This window comes from Dendropsophus ebraccatus, chromosome 1 (genome assembly GCF_027789765.1).
Source record: "Dendropsophus ebraccatus isolate aDenEbr1 chromosome 1, aDenEbr1.pat, whole genome shotgun sequence".
NCBI lineage: Eukaryota > Metazoa > Chordata > Amphibia > Anura > Hylidae > Dendropsophus > Dendropsophus ebraccatus.
In genome coordinates, this window is record NC_091454.1 from 216,888,903 (window position 1) to 216,902,970 (window position 14,068).

The 14,068-nt window shown below is 46.7% G+C and overlaps 2 non-coding genes across 2 annotated transcripts; both read right to left on the reverse strand.

Annotated features, from left to right (window-relative positions):
• Window positions 1-2,317: 2,317 nt before the first annotated feature.
• Window positions 2,318-2,451, reverse strand: LOC138781835 (U8 small nucleolar RNA). The gene has a single exon (XR_011361554.1). It is a non-coding gene; the product is annotated as a U8 small nucleolar RNA (small nucleolar RNA).
• Window positions 2,452-8,341: 5,890 nt separating this feature from the next.
• Window positions 8,342-8,475, reverse strand: LOC138781832 (U8 small nucleolar RNA). Its single transcript, XR_011361551.1, has one exon. It is a non-coding gene; the product is annotated as a U8 small nucleolar RNA (small nucleolar RNA).
• Between the last annotated feature and the right edge of the window lie 5,593 nt (window positions 8,476-14,068).

Below are 14,068 nucleotides of genomic sequence, written 5' to 3' on the forward strand. Positions count from 1 at the left end.
ACGTCATGGTCAACAATTTAAAGTGAACAGGTTGGGCAATGGGGAGCCAGTGAAGGGATTGGCAGAGGGGAGAGGCAGAGGCAAAGCGAGGGGAAAGGTGGATTAGTCGGGCAGCAGAGTTTAGGATAGACTGGAGGGGAGCAAGGGAGTTAGATAGAAGGCCAGAGAGGAGGAAATAATGAGGCATGGAAGGCCAAGCGGGAAATAATGAGAGCATTGACCAGCAGTTTGGTAGAGTCAGGGGTGAGGAAAGATCGGATTCTGGAAATGTTTTTAAGGTGAAGGCGGCAGGAGGTGGTCAGGGCCTGAATATGTGGTTTAAAGGACAGGGCAGAGTCAAAGGTGACCCCGAGGCAGCGGACTTGGGGGACAGGGGACAGAGTGCAGCCATTGATAGTGATTGACAGATTAGAAGGCGGGGTGGAGCAAGATGAGGGAAAGATGATAAGTTCTGTTTTGTCCATGTTGAGTTTTAGAAAGCGGGAGGAGAAGAAGGAGGATATGGCCGACAGACACTCTGGAATCCTGGATAGCAAAGAGGTGACATCCGGACCAGAGAGGTAGATCTGTGTGTCATCAGCATAAAGATGGTACCGGAAGCCATGGGATTCTATGATATGTCCCAGGCCAGAGGTATAGCTGGAGAAGAGAAGAGGCCCGAGTACAGAGCCTTGGGGAACACCAACTGTGAGCGGACGAGGAGAGGAGGTGGTGTGGGAGTGGGAGACATTAAAAGTGCGGTTGGAGAGGTAAGAGGAGATCCAGGAGAGAGCTAGGCTAGTGACGCCAAGGGATGAGAGAATCTGTAAGAGGAGAGAATGGTCAACTGTGTCGAAGGCAGAAGGAGAAGGAGCACAGAGTAGTGGCGCGAGGTTTTGGCAGTCAGCAGGTCATTGGCCACTTTGGTGAGGGCAGTTTCTGTGGAGTGGTGGGGGCGGAAGCCGGATTGCAGGGAGTCAAAAAGCGAGTTGGATGAAAAGTGGGAGGAAAGTTCATGGTGGACATGTTGTTCCAGGAGTTTTGAGGCAAAGGGGAGAAGTGAGATGGGGCGGTAGCTGGATAAGGAAGTAGGGTCAAGGGATGGCGTTTTAAGGATGGGTGTTATGGTTTTATGTTTGTATGGAGATGGGAAGATGCCAGAAGTTAGTGGTAGATTGAAGAGATGTGTTAGTGCTGGGACAAGTGCTGAGGAGAGGTTGGGGATAAGGTGGGATGGGATTGGGTCAAGTGCGCAGGTGGTGAGATGTGACGCGGAGAGTAGTTTGGAGAGATGTTCTTCTGTGATGGTGGAGAGGTGAGTTAGTGGGGAAAAGCACTGGACGGGCATGAGGGGGGGCAGAGGGGACTGTGAGGTGAAGCTTACTCTGATGTCTGATTGATTTTCTGCTTGAAGAAAGTGGCAAAGTCCTCAGCAGAGATAAGAGATGTGGGGGGTGGCAGTGGGGGGCGGAGAAGAGAGTTGAAGGTGTTAAACAGTTGCCTAGGGTTGTGAGATAAGGAAGATATGGGGGAAGAAAAGTAGTCCTGTTTAGCAGAGGTGAGGGCATAAAGAATAGGATAAAGCATCCATAACTTCTTGTATCACAGTGTCAAGAAGTCCCAAAAAAGGGATCTATATACACTGTCATTTAAAGTTTTTTAAAAACTGGCAGCCGGCAGGGGTAGTGGGAAATTTGATCATGAGTATGAACTTACCTCTCCCCGGCTTTAGGACCCCACTGGTCGGCATTTCCCCCCATGTTGATATGACATCACAAATGGGGGGGGGGCAGTCCCAGCTGATGGACAGCCCGCTCAGCCAATCACTGACTGGAGTGGTGTCCTACCCCAGTTACTCACTACCTGAGTGGCCAGTCCATCAGCCAGGTTGTGATATGTCAGTACTGGAGATCCCAGCAGGGGTCTCGACACTTAAGGGCGGGTTCACACTACGGAATTCTCGCGGACAATGTCCGCAGAATTCCGTCAGCTGTCCGCCCGCACGGGCACGTGCTTTTCCGCTGGATCCATAGACACCATTCTATGGGCTGGCATATTCCGCGATCCGCTAAAAGAAGTGACATGACACTTCTTTCAGCGTATAGCGGAGTACGCCGGCCCATAGAATGGTGTCTATGGGGCCGGCGGAAAGGCCGCGAGAATTCCGTAGTGTAAACCCGCCTTTACCGCAGGCATGAGGAGAGATAAGTTCATACTGTTGATCAATTCCCCCCCTCCCCTCTCATATTAATAACAGCCAAATTTTTCTTTTATATCAGATTTCACATTTATTAGGATGCAGGAATAGCATTATTCCAACAGACAGAAAAACAATAGTATCAGAATGAGACCCTCTAAGGTGTCAGCTCAGAGAGTCCAGGAGTCTTGTGTAATCACACACTCAGCCTCCTCCATTCATCATGTACTGCGCCCCCTACAGGAGGAACAGGGAAGGAATAACCTCTCTGATGATACTGAGAGACGGGCTGAGCTGGAGACACTCACATAGAGATACTCAGCACCATTAGGGAGACACATACTGTTACAGATCAGGCTATCGGACACTGTATCAGTCATAGGCTACTATACAGGCAGGGATGGGATGGATTATACATACGGTATATATATCAGAGGTTAGGATGGTCGATATTTGTGTCCTGGTTCCTTAATAACCAAATGGCAGGGTGCGGATCTGTAGTTTTCTGATGTGGAAGCCATACAGCACTAGGCCTGGCCCAATGCCCTTGAAGGTCCTAACCTGCTGTTATGGGGTCCTTGTAGAACCGCTCTCACTGCTTATAGATTTAGGACCAGGAATAAACTCCTATGTATTCCCTTCAGGAGCAATGAGAGCCCCAAGTGATCCCAGGTTTAGGCATACCTCCCAACTTTTGCAAAGAGCAAAGAGGGACATGTGCGCCGCGGTCCCCATAGCCACGCCCCCATAGCGACCCTCCATAGCCACACCCCTATAGTGACCCTCCATAGCCACACCCCCATAGCGGGCCTCCATAGCCACCCTCCATAGCCACTCCCCCACAGTCACCACATGCTGCTGACTGAATAGTGGCCTATACAGTATCCAATCCACCCCAAAAATGCCCTATATAGTATCCAATCCCCCATTATAGTGCCCCACATAGTATCCAATCCCCCCAATAGTGCCACACATAGTATCCAATCCCCCACATAGTATCCAATGCCCCCATATAGTGCCCCACATAGTATCCAATGCCCCATATAGTGCCCCACATAGTAGCCAATGCCCCATATAGTGCCCCACATAGTAGCCAATGCCCCCATATAGTGCCCCACATAGTAGCCTATGCCCCCATATAGTGCCCCACATAGTAGCCAATGCCCCATATAGTGCCCCACATAGTAGCCAATCCCCATATAGTGCCCCACATAGTAGCCAATCCCCCCATATAGTGCCCCACATAGTAGCCAATGCCCCCATATAGTGCCCCACATAGTAGCCTATGCCCCCATATAGTGCCCCACATAGTAGCCAATGCCCCATATAGTGCCCCACATAGTAGCCAATCCCCATATAGTGCCCCACATAGTAGCCAATCCCCCCATATAGTGCCCCACATAGTAGCCAATCCCCATATAGTGCCCCACATAGTAGCCAATCCCCATATAGTGCCCCACATAGTAGCCAATCCCTCCATATAGTGCCCCACATAGTAGCCAATCCCCCATATAGTGCCCACATAGTAGCCAATGCCCCCATATATGCCCTACATAGTATCCAATCCCCCATATAGTGCCCACATAGTAGCCAATGCCCCCATATATGCCCCACATAGTAGCCAATGCCCCATATAGTGCCCACATAGTATCCAATGCCCCCATATATGCCCCACATAGTAGCCAATGCCCTATATAGTGCCCCACATAGTAGCCAATCCCCCATATAGTGCCCCACATAGTAGCCAATCCCCCATATAGTGCCCCACATAGTAGCCAATCCCCCATATAGTGCCCCACATAGTAGCCAATCCCCCATATAGTGCCCCACATATTATCCAATCCCCCATATAGTGCCCACATAGTAGCCAATCCCCCATATAGTAGCCAATCCCCCCATATAGTAGCCAATCCCCCATATAGCGCCCCACAAAGTAGCCAATCCTCCCATTTGTGTGGCCCCACCGAAAAAAAACAATAAACCAGTAACTCACCTGTCCGCCAATCCCAGCAGCTCCTCTCTCGGCAGGGCGCACACTCCCGTCATCCTCCGGGGCGTGCAGCGGGGTACAGAGACACTGACTGTGCCGGAAGTAATTCATGATAGAGGCTGCAGGTCACTGCCGGCACAGTCACTGTCTGTATACCCCGCTGCCCGCCCCGGAGGATGACGGGAGAGCGCGCTGCTGGAACTGGCGGACAGGTGAGTTACTGGTTTATTGTTTTTTTCGATGGGGCCACATATAATGCGGGACACTGGGTGCCGAAAACGGGACTGTCCCGCGGAATCCGGGACAGTTGGGAGCTGTGGTTTAGGCCTTACTAGGCCTTCTCTGCCCAGAAGGGTAAAGCAGGACAACTCTGGCCTCTTCAGGACCGGCCCAGAAAGTGCCTGGAGGACCAGAGCCCATTGAAGTCTGACCTGTCTCACTTTATGTGGTCATAGCTCCATGATGCTGTAACGTAACTTATATAAGTGATTTGTGACATATTCTACTTTAGGCATCATATGCCAATCACCGCCCTCAGTGACATCATACGCCAATCACCGCCCTCAGTGACATCATACGCCAATCACCGCTCTCAGTGACATCATACGCCAATCACCGCTCTCAGTGACATCATACGCCAATCACCGCCCTCAGTGACATCATACTCCAATCACCGCTCTCAGTGACATCATGCGCCAATCACCGCTCTCAGTGACATCATACGCCAATCACCGCTCTCAGTGACATCATACGTCAATCACCGGCCTCAGTGGTCATGTGCAGCAATTACATATGACTGATGTGGCCACATCTGTGCCCTTAAATAAAATATAAGCCCCCTCTTTGCCCCCCAAATAGTAGGTATTCTACTGTAAGTAATTTCCCTGGTAGTTACCCCCACCCCAAGTAGACCGTATCCACCCATTTAGGCATACCCCAGTATAGGTAATCTCCCTGTATTTAAACCCAGTATGTGGTATCCCCAATATAGGAGGCATCCCCTTCTCTAACAGATAGTAGCTCAGCTCTTTTAGGCATCTCCCCTGGTAGTTAGTGCCACTGTCCCCCCCAGTGTAGGCCTCCCCACTGTGAGTTAGCCCCTTTCCCATGTAGGCACAGTTGGGAGATATGAAGGGGGGGGGGTCTTACTGTAACATGCAGGATTCCATGCCAATATACTGTTCACTGTTTAATAAATGGGGGAGGGGGACCTGTATGATACAGAACACCCCTCCACCACATATTGTTCAGGGCCAGGCTTCCATTTATACAGAGGGGGAGGGTTTCTGTATGGGCACTAGGCCCTAAACATGGGGTACAGTATCATACAGGATACCCACCCCCCTCCCTGTATATTATTCACTAGCTCTAAACACTATACAGTATGGGGAGGTGGGTGGCTGTATGATAGAGACCCCCGAGGCTCTGCCCACCCATGATGAAAGACCCCGCCTCCCGCGACTGCAGGCTCCGCCCCCATCCTCCAACCCGTAACCCCTATCGACCCCCTTTGTTTACTTGCCCTTGCCTGGCGTCCTCATCCTCCTCTTCTCTAGGGCACAGCAGATGGTCCTGCGGGGGGGGGGGGGGGGGTCTCTCTAGGACGTCCTGGCCGCTCAGCTTCTTGCTTGATTTGTGGAGCAGGAAGTGAAGGAGCTGGGTTTGTATAACAGTGGCAGGGGGCCCTGGGCAATTGCCCAGTTTGCCTGCCCCTAACGCCGACCCTGCCTGCCCCAGTTACTGACTACCTGAGAGGCCAGTCCATCAGCCAGGTCGTGACATGTCAGCACTGGAGATCCTAGCAGGGGTCTCGACTCTTATCTTTGGCACGAGGAGAGATAAGTTCTTACTCCTGATCAATTCGCCCACCGCCACATTTTAAAAATAGTCAAATTTCTCTTTTATAGCAGATTTCACATTTATTAGGATGCAGAAGTAGCATTATACCAGCAGACAGAAAAATCATAGTATCAGAATGAGACCCTCTAAGGTGTCAGCTCAGAGAGTCCAGGAGTCTTGTGTAATCACGCACTCAGCCTCCTCCATTCATCATGTACTGCGCCCCCTTTTTTTTGATTGAAAATATCTTTATTACAATCAGTCGTTGTCAGGCATACATAAACTGTGACGCAGCACAGTTCAATAAATAAGACACTACATACTCAGCACCATGGTACAACATACAGCACAGGCTCCCTACGCTATACATCATACCACCCGCTACACTAACATTCCCGCATACCTTAACAATCCTAAAGCAACAAACAATAAAGCAATACAGACAAGTGATGGGGTAAGGGGGGTGGGAAAGAGGGGGGTAGGGAGGGGAAATCACAGGCCCGAAGCTTTATTGAAAGACAACACAACACAAGGGGAGAGGGGGAAGGAGAGGGGTATCAATCCTCTTCTACCTGGTCCGATCTGTCCATGATGGAATAGTCTCTGAGCAGGCTGTGGACCAGCCTGCGGCAGTCCAGAAAGGACATCCTCTCCTTCTTCAGAATGAGGCGGTTCCTGGCAAGCCATATAGCGTCCTTAAAACAGTTCATAAGGCGCCAGGCCTCCCGGGTTGCCTCATCGCCGAAATTCCCAGGGAACAGGCCGTACAGCACCGCGCAGTGCGTTAGCCTGTTCCTGGGCACACAGTCACTGAGTTCAAGTTCCAGGGCGTCCAACAGGCCCTGAGCAAACGGACACTGCCAAAAGAGGTGCAAAGATGTTTCCTCCACGAAGGGGCACCGGGGGCAGTACCGCGTTTTGCACAGGTTGCGGGCATGCATGAATGACCTCAAAGGCAGTCCCCCCTGAATGGCCATCCAAGACAAGTCCTTGTGCCCGTTGGTCAGCTTCGCCGAAGCCACATTTGTCCATACAGTCTCTGCGGTGGCCGCAGTGAGCCCTGGAACGAGCTCCATAGAGTCCTGTGCTCTGATGAGCTTGTGGACAGTTTTTGGCTTCCACAAGTCGGGCTTGAGTCCCTCCAGTTGGTGTTCCCTCACAAACTTGACGACGCCCCCGTAGAACCAGGGAGTGTGCCAGTTGTAAGGGATGGAGCTGTCCCACTTGTCCCAGCTCAGACCCCTCCAGAGGGGGAGGAGGAACAGGCGAGACATGGACCTGCCCGCAGAGCCATTTTTCTGTTGCAGAGTCCTCCGCACACAGTCACATACGAAGGCTGCCCGCAGCAAGGTAGGGATATCCGGAACACCTTTTCCGCCCTTGCGGGGTTCCTTGTACATCACGGAGCGCTTCACTCTGTCCATTTTGGAGCCCCAGATGAAACGAAACACGGTCCTGGTGATGGCCCTGCAGACGGTGACATGGGGGGGCCAGGCCTGTGCGGTGTACTGGAGCACAGGCAGAACTTCGTTCCTCAGGACCAATGCTTTGCCCTCAATGGTGAGGTGTCTGAGGCTCCACAGCCCGATCTTCGTATTGACCTTAGCCAATCGCTCTTCCCAGGACTTGAGGGCCGCGCCTTCCTTTCCGAACCAGACTCCATCATGTACTGCGCCCCCTACAGGAGGAACAGGGAAGGAATAACCTCTCTGATGATACTGAGGGACGGGCGGAGCTGGAGACACTCACATAGAGATACTCAGCACCATTAGGGAGATGGATTATTCATTCCTCTAATACACAACGTCCGTCATCGACTACTATACACGACTGGCTGCCGGGAGGAGGTATGATGTATTATAAAGCATTGTTTATATGAGAGTATTGATGCACGGATTACATACATTTGCATCCTGCATATTTTTTTAGGAGGGAAAAAGGGAAACGACAATTATTTATTTACCTATTTTTAATCAGCTGGTGTCAGAAAGTTATATTTGTAATTTACTTTTATTTAAAAATCTCATTTCTTCTAATCTTCCAGTACTTATCAGCTGCCGTATGTCCTGAATGAAGTGGTGTGTTCTTTCCAGGGTGACACATTGCTCTTTGGTGCCGCCTCGGTCCATGTCAGCAAATCCCCATAGAAAACCTATCCTGCTCTGGACAGAGGTGGCAGCAGAGAGCACTGTGTCAGACTGGAAAGAATGTGCCACTTTCTGCAGGACATACAGCAGCTGATAAATACTGGAAAACCAGAGATTTTAAATTAATTGTGGAGTACTCTGTAAAGCACAGGTTTTACTGTTATTATGTAGATATCCAGATGAATTGGTATCAGAATGAGACTCTCTAAGGTGTCAGCTCAGAGAGTCCAGGAGTCTTGTGTAATCACACACTCAGCCTCCTCCATTCATCATGTACTGCGCCCCCTACAGGAGGAACAGGGAAGGAATAACCTCTCTGATGATACTGAGGGACGAGCTGAGCTGGAGACACTCACATAGAGATACTCAGCACCATTAGGGAGATGGATTATTCATTCATGTACTACACAATGTCCGTCCGACTACTATACATGACGGGGAGGGGGGGTTGGGTCATGATCAGACACTATCTGCCATAGACTACAATACACTACTGACTGCAGGGAGGGACGGGATGGATTATAAAGACTTGTTTACATGTGACCATTGACCTTTGTATCATCTAAATTTACATATTGACCATTCCCCCCCCCCCCCCCCCCAGAAAATTGCCTTTCAAAAACAGGGGAAATAAAATGAAGGAAGCTGACCTTGCCAATCTTTCCAAATGAAATACGAGAAGGATCTTCACATAAAAATGCACAAACGTGTTTCTTTTATTACCAAATAGTGCTACAATGAACAATGCAAACTTTGCTGTCTAATTCTGTGTTTGTCTCTCTCTCTCTCTCTCTCTCTCTCTCTTTTGTACAATTTAGAAACCGAGTGTTAAACTTTGTCAGTATTCTGTTCTTAAGTGTGTGTCTGTATACAGACCTGTGTCTGTCTGTATACAGACCTGTGTCTGTCTGCTGGCATAAAATAACAAAACAATGGTGGGGGGAGAAGTGGGGAGCCAATTTAGCATCCTTGTCTTGTCCATTTCGAACCATATTATCTGTGGATGTCATCTTACAGGTGTCCTCTGACGTCCCTTCACCAGTACCTTCTACCTTCTTTGGATGTTACTATGTTGTGTCAGGCAAAGTTTTTGGGTGGTTCATCATATGCTACCTCTGTTTAAATGGTTCCCTGTGTTCTCACTGCCATGCTGTGTCAGGCTAAATTTTGGGGTGGTTCAAAGCCATAAACACAGTAGACTTGTTGGACTAGAGTGTTGGCATATCACGTTTAGAGCCATTTACGGGAAATATACAACAAATAAAGGGATGGTCCTTACATTCTGAGCCATAAACATTGCCCCATCCCTACATACCAGGCTCTGTGCCTTTACGTCATCCAGGGTTTTCCCTTCCACAATTGCCCCCTCTATGTGTATCGGAATGTTTCTGCTGCTTGGTTACATAGTGAGTTCTTCTGTATATTTCTAGTTAGCCCTGGCTATATAGACGGCATAATCTTATCCTACCGATGGATGTGTGGAAGCATGATGGTCTATTGTGAGGACGGGATGGCCATCTGGAGGTTTATGGTTTCTGTAATCACACTCCAGGAATGTTATATGTTTCTTCTTAACTATAATAAAATGATTTAGAAGTCATATAAGAGATTCTCAAAAAGTCAAATAGCTATATTATTGGTGGGGGTGGGACGGGGTGTATTATACTTGGCTTTCCAGCCCTATGTGAAGACTGCGCCTTACAAAGCGACTTTATTTTTTTTGTTTAAAGGGGCTCCTATGATTTCAACCATTTTTTGTTTTCCTGTCCGTATAATACACATTCACCACAGCTTTGCCTGCTGTGTCCTCTGTTTCATCCCTGCTCTGCTGCTGTATCCATACACTTCATCACTACAACAGGGTCATATGATCGCTGATCAGCCGCCATTTTGATTTGGTGATTGCAAACTGCATTATTTCATGATTAAATCTCATATCAATCCCATAATGCATCAAATGGGCAGCACAAGCCAGTACCCTCTCTGCCTGCCAGGAGGGCAGTATAATAATCTTCACCTCAAAAAAAGCTGATACTATAATGGCACAGTCAGGGAGGTTGAACTGTCATCACACATTATAACTGTATAATCCTGATTAGCAACTCCAATGAGAGTGTCTGCCTTCCCCTCTGTGGAGAACTTGTATGGAACAGTCCATGAAGCTTAAAGTGAATATACAACAACTATTATTAATAGCTACATATCATCTGATTGCCGCCGCCACCACACACATTGCAACAGTGCCGTCCGTTTCTCCCATTGTCTCCCGGTTTCTGAGATCTCTTCCAGTTTGTACCTATGCAAATGTCCAGTTTGGTGCACTGGAGGCGGGCCCAGTGCACCAATATCTCCTCCCCTCAGTGATAAGTCAGGCCAGGGAAACAGGGTCCTTTTAGACGAAGCAATTTTTAGCGATTAATGATTACAAGCGAGATTGTTTATCGTTTACCCGAAATCGTTCACCATATTACACGGAACGATAGTTGCTATTTAAGATCGTTACTATGATCATTTCCGCCATCTGATCCCAGCAAAAGAAAGAAAGAACGTGGAATTACACTGAACGATTAGTGAGCGAACGCGGAATTACACTGAACGATTAGTGAGCGAACGCGGAATTACACTTAACGATTAGTGAGCGAACGCGGAATTACACTGAACGATTAGTGAGCGAACGCGGAATTACACTGAACGATTAGTGAGCGAACGCGGAATTACACTGAACGATTAGTGAGCGAACGCGGAATTACACTGAACGATTAGTGAGCAAACACGGAATTACACTGAACGATTAGTGAGCGAACGCGGAATTACACTGAATGATTATTGAGCAAAAGCGGAATTACACTGAACGATTAACAACGATTTTAGGGTCAGACCTAAATCAATGATTACTGACACAAACTATTTTTCTATCATTGCCTGAAATTACGATTATCGTTTAAATTCAAACGATATAACGATTTTCCTCACAATAATCGTCCTGTGTAATAGGGCCCTTTATGATGAAGGTGGTGCGTCACTGAGGGGAGCGGATATCGGTGCAATGGGCCCACCTCTAGTGCGCCAAACTGGACATTTGCATAAGTACAAACTGGTAGAGATTTTAGAAACCAGGAGGCAATGGGAGGAACGGACGGCACTGTTACAATGTGCGTGGTGGGGCAGATCAGGTGATAGGTAGATTGTTACAATTTATGGGACAACAGAGATGAGGTAATATGGAAATTTTAATTGAGTAATTATAGTGATACATTCGATTTAATAATCCAGGAAGTTCTGGCTGAGATGGTGATTCCACAGAAGCACATGCACTTAGCAGGGGTCACTATGAGATCACATGACCCAACTGAAGGAAAGGAATAACAACATGAGGTAATTCTCTCTCACACACACACACACACACACGATGGAGAAATATCTTGAACTACTAGAGAACAGGAGAAAGAATCCTCCTCCAGAGGATAGGTTCACACTACGTAAAAATGACAGCCGTCTTTTGTTAACATTGGTCGTCATTTTGCAAATAGTAGTGAAGGAATATCCCGGCACTCACCAAGTTCTGTTTTTTTATTTAGTGTGTCACATCATACAGGTACAAATAGGAAGATGTGGCGTTTGGGCTTGTGACCTTCAGGAGCTGATGAAGGCCACAAGCCAAAACGCTGCATCCTCCTATTTGTACCTGTCTGACGTGACACTTCAAATAAAAGAACACTAAGAACTTGGTGAGTGCCGGGATATTACTTTACTACTTTCTGGGACGTCTTCCTACCACGAGCACCACCCCATTACAGAGTGCCGTCTTACTCCAGTAACATTGTGCAAATAGTGGCAGTCCTTTTTGAAATAACGGAGGTTATTTGCACAATGACGGACAATGTTTGAAAAGACGGCCGTCATTTTTACATAGTGTGAACCCAGCCAAAGACTGTGCTACGTACAAGTTATATGAAGCTATAGTGTGCTGCCGCAGGTATACCATGTCATCTAGCAGTGTAATGATGGACAATCAGGGCAATCTCATTTCTGAGTAAATATCTTATTGGCTGTAAAAGTTAAAGAGTAAAAGCTTGAAAAAAGGTGAAAAAGTTATTTTTGGCTAGCAGTTGTTTTTTTTACCATGTCATCGCTATATGGCAGGTCCACATTTCCTTTGCAGAATAGCAGACTGAAAAACATCACGTGTTGTGAAGAAAGTACAGAGACTCCATGATCTTCCATCACTCTCCAGTGATGGGAGAATTGTACTTTGTACTGAGACTTAATTTTTCCATAAAACATCCTGCAAAACTCGAAAAAAAATTATTTGGGCTGTGAAATTTAAAAACAAATAATAATAATTTGTCATTTCGGGTTCCGGTTCATCTTTACGCCCTATGGTAGAACTGACAAGTCGAGACAATTTAGATAACTTTTATTTTATTTTCCTACTTTTAACCCTTAGCCGACCCTGGGAGTACCTTATCCCTGCTCAGCACTCGATTGCTTCTGGCTGCAGCGGCCAGAAGCAATCCAGTGCCTATCTCATTGATCTATGTAGTATAACTATACAGTATAGATCTCAATGAGAGATCAGTGTGCTTATACTAGAAGTCCCTCAGGGGGAATAACTCTAACCCCAGGGGAAATAACCCTAACCCCACTGGGGAATAACCCTAACCCCAGGGGAAATAACCCTAACCTCAGGGGGGAATAACCCGAACCTCAGGGGACTTCTAGTATAAGTGTAAAAAAAGAAAGTGTTGCTGTTAATAAAAAGCCCCCTCTCCTAATAAAAGTCAGAATCACCCCCCTTTTCCCATGTTTTAAATAAAAGTAAATAAATAAATAAACATGTTTGCTATCGCCGCGTGCGTAATCGCCCGAACTATTAATTAATCACATTCCTGATCTCGCATGGTAAACGGCGTCAGCGCCAAAAAATCCCAAAGTGCAAAATTGCGCATTTTTGGTCGCATCAAATCCAGAAAAAATGTAATAAAAAGTGATCAAAAAGTCGTATATGCGCAATTAAGGTACCGATAAAAAAAACACATGATGGCGCAAAAAATTACACCTCATACAGCCCCATAGACCAAAGGATAAAACCGTTATAAGCCTGGGAATGGAGCGATTTTAAGGAACATATATTTGTTAACAATGGTTTGAATTTTTTTACAAGCTATCAGATAAAATAAACATTATACATGTTATATATTGTTGTAATTGTAACAACTTGAGGAACATATATAACAAGTCAGTTTTACCCCAGGTTGAACGGCGTAAAAACAAACACCCCCCAAATAAACAAAATGCGTTTTTTTTTTTTCAATTTCACCACACATTTTTTTTTTTCCTGGTTTCGCAGTGTACTTTATGCAAAAAATTCAGCCTGTCATTGCAAAGTACAGTTAGTGGCACAAAAAATAAGGGCTCATGTGGGTTTCTAGGTGAAAAAATGCAAGTGCTATGACCTTTTAACCCCTTTGTGCTGCAGCTAGTTTGGGCCTTAATGACCAGGCTAATTTTTCAAAATCTGACCTGTCTCACTTTATGCTCTTATAGCTCAGTGATGCTTTAACGTATGCTAGCGATTCTGGGATTGTTTTTTCGTGACATATGGCATGTGTGTTTTTTGTGAAAAACATCAAAATATCATGAAAATTTTTAAAAATTTGCATTTTATGAACTTTGAAATTCTCTGCTTCTAAAAAAAGAAAGTCGTAGCACATAAATTAGTTACTAAGTCACATTACCAATATGTCTTCTTTATTCTGGCATAATTTGGTAAACATATTTTACTTTTTTAGGGTGTTATGGGGCTTAGAAATTTATCAGCAAATTATCACATTTTCGTGAAACTGATTTTTTTAGGGACCAGTTCTTTTTTTGGAAACTACACACCATAAAGAATTAATCTAGGGGTATAATGAG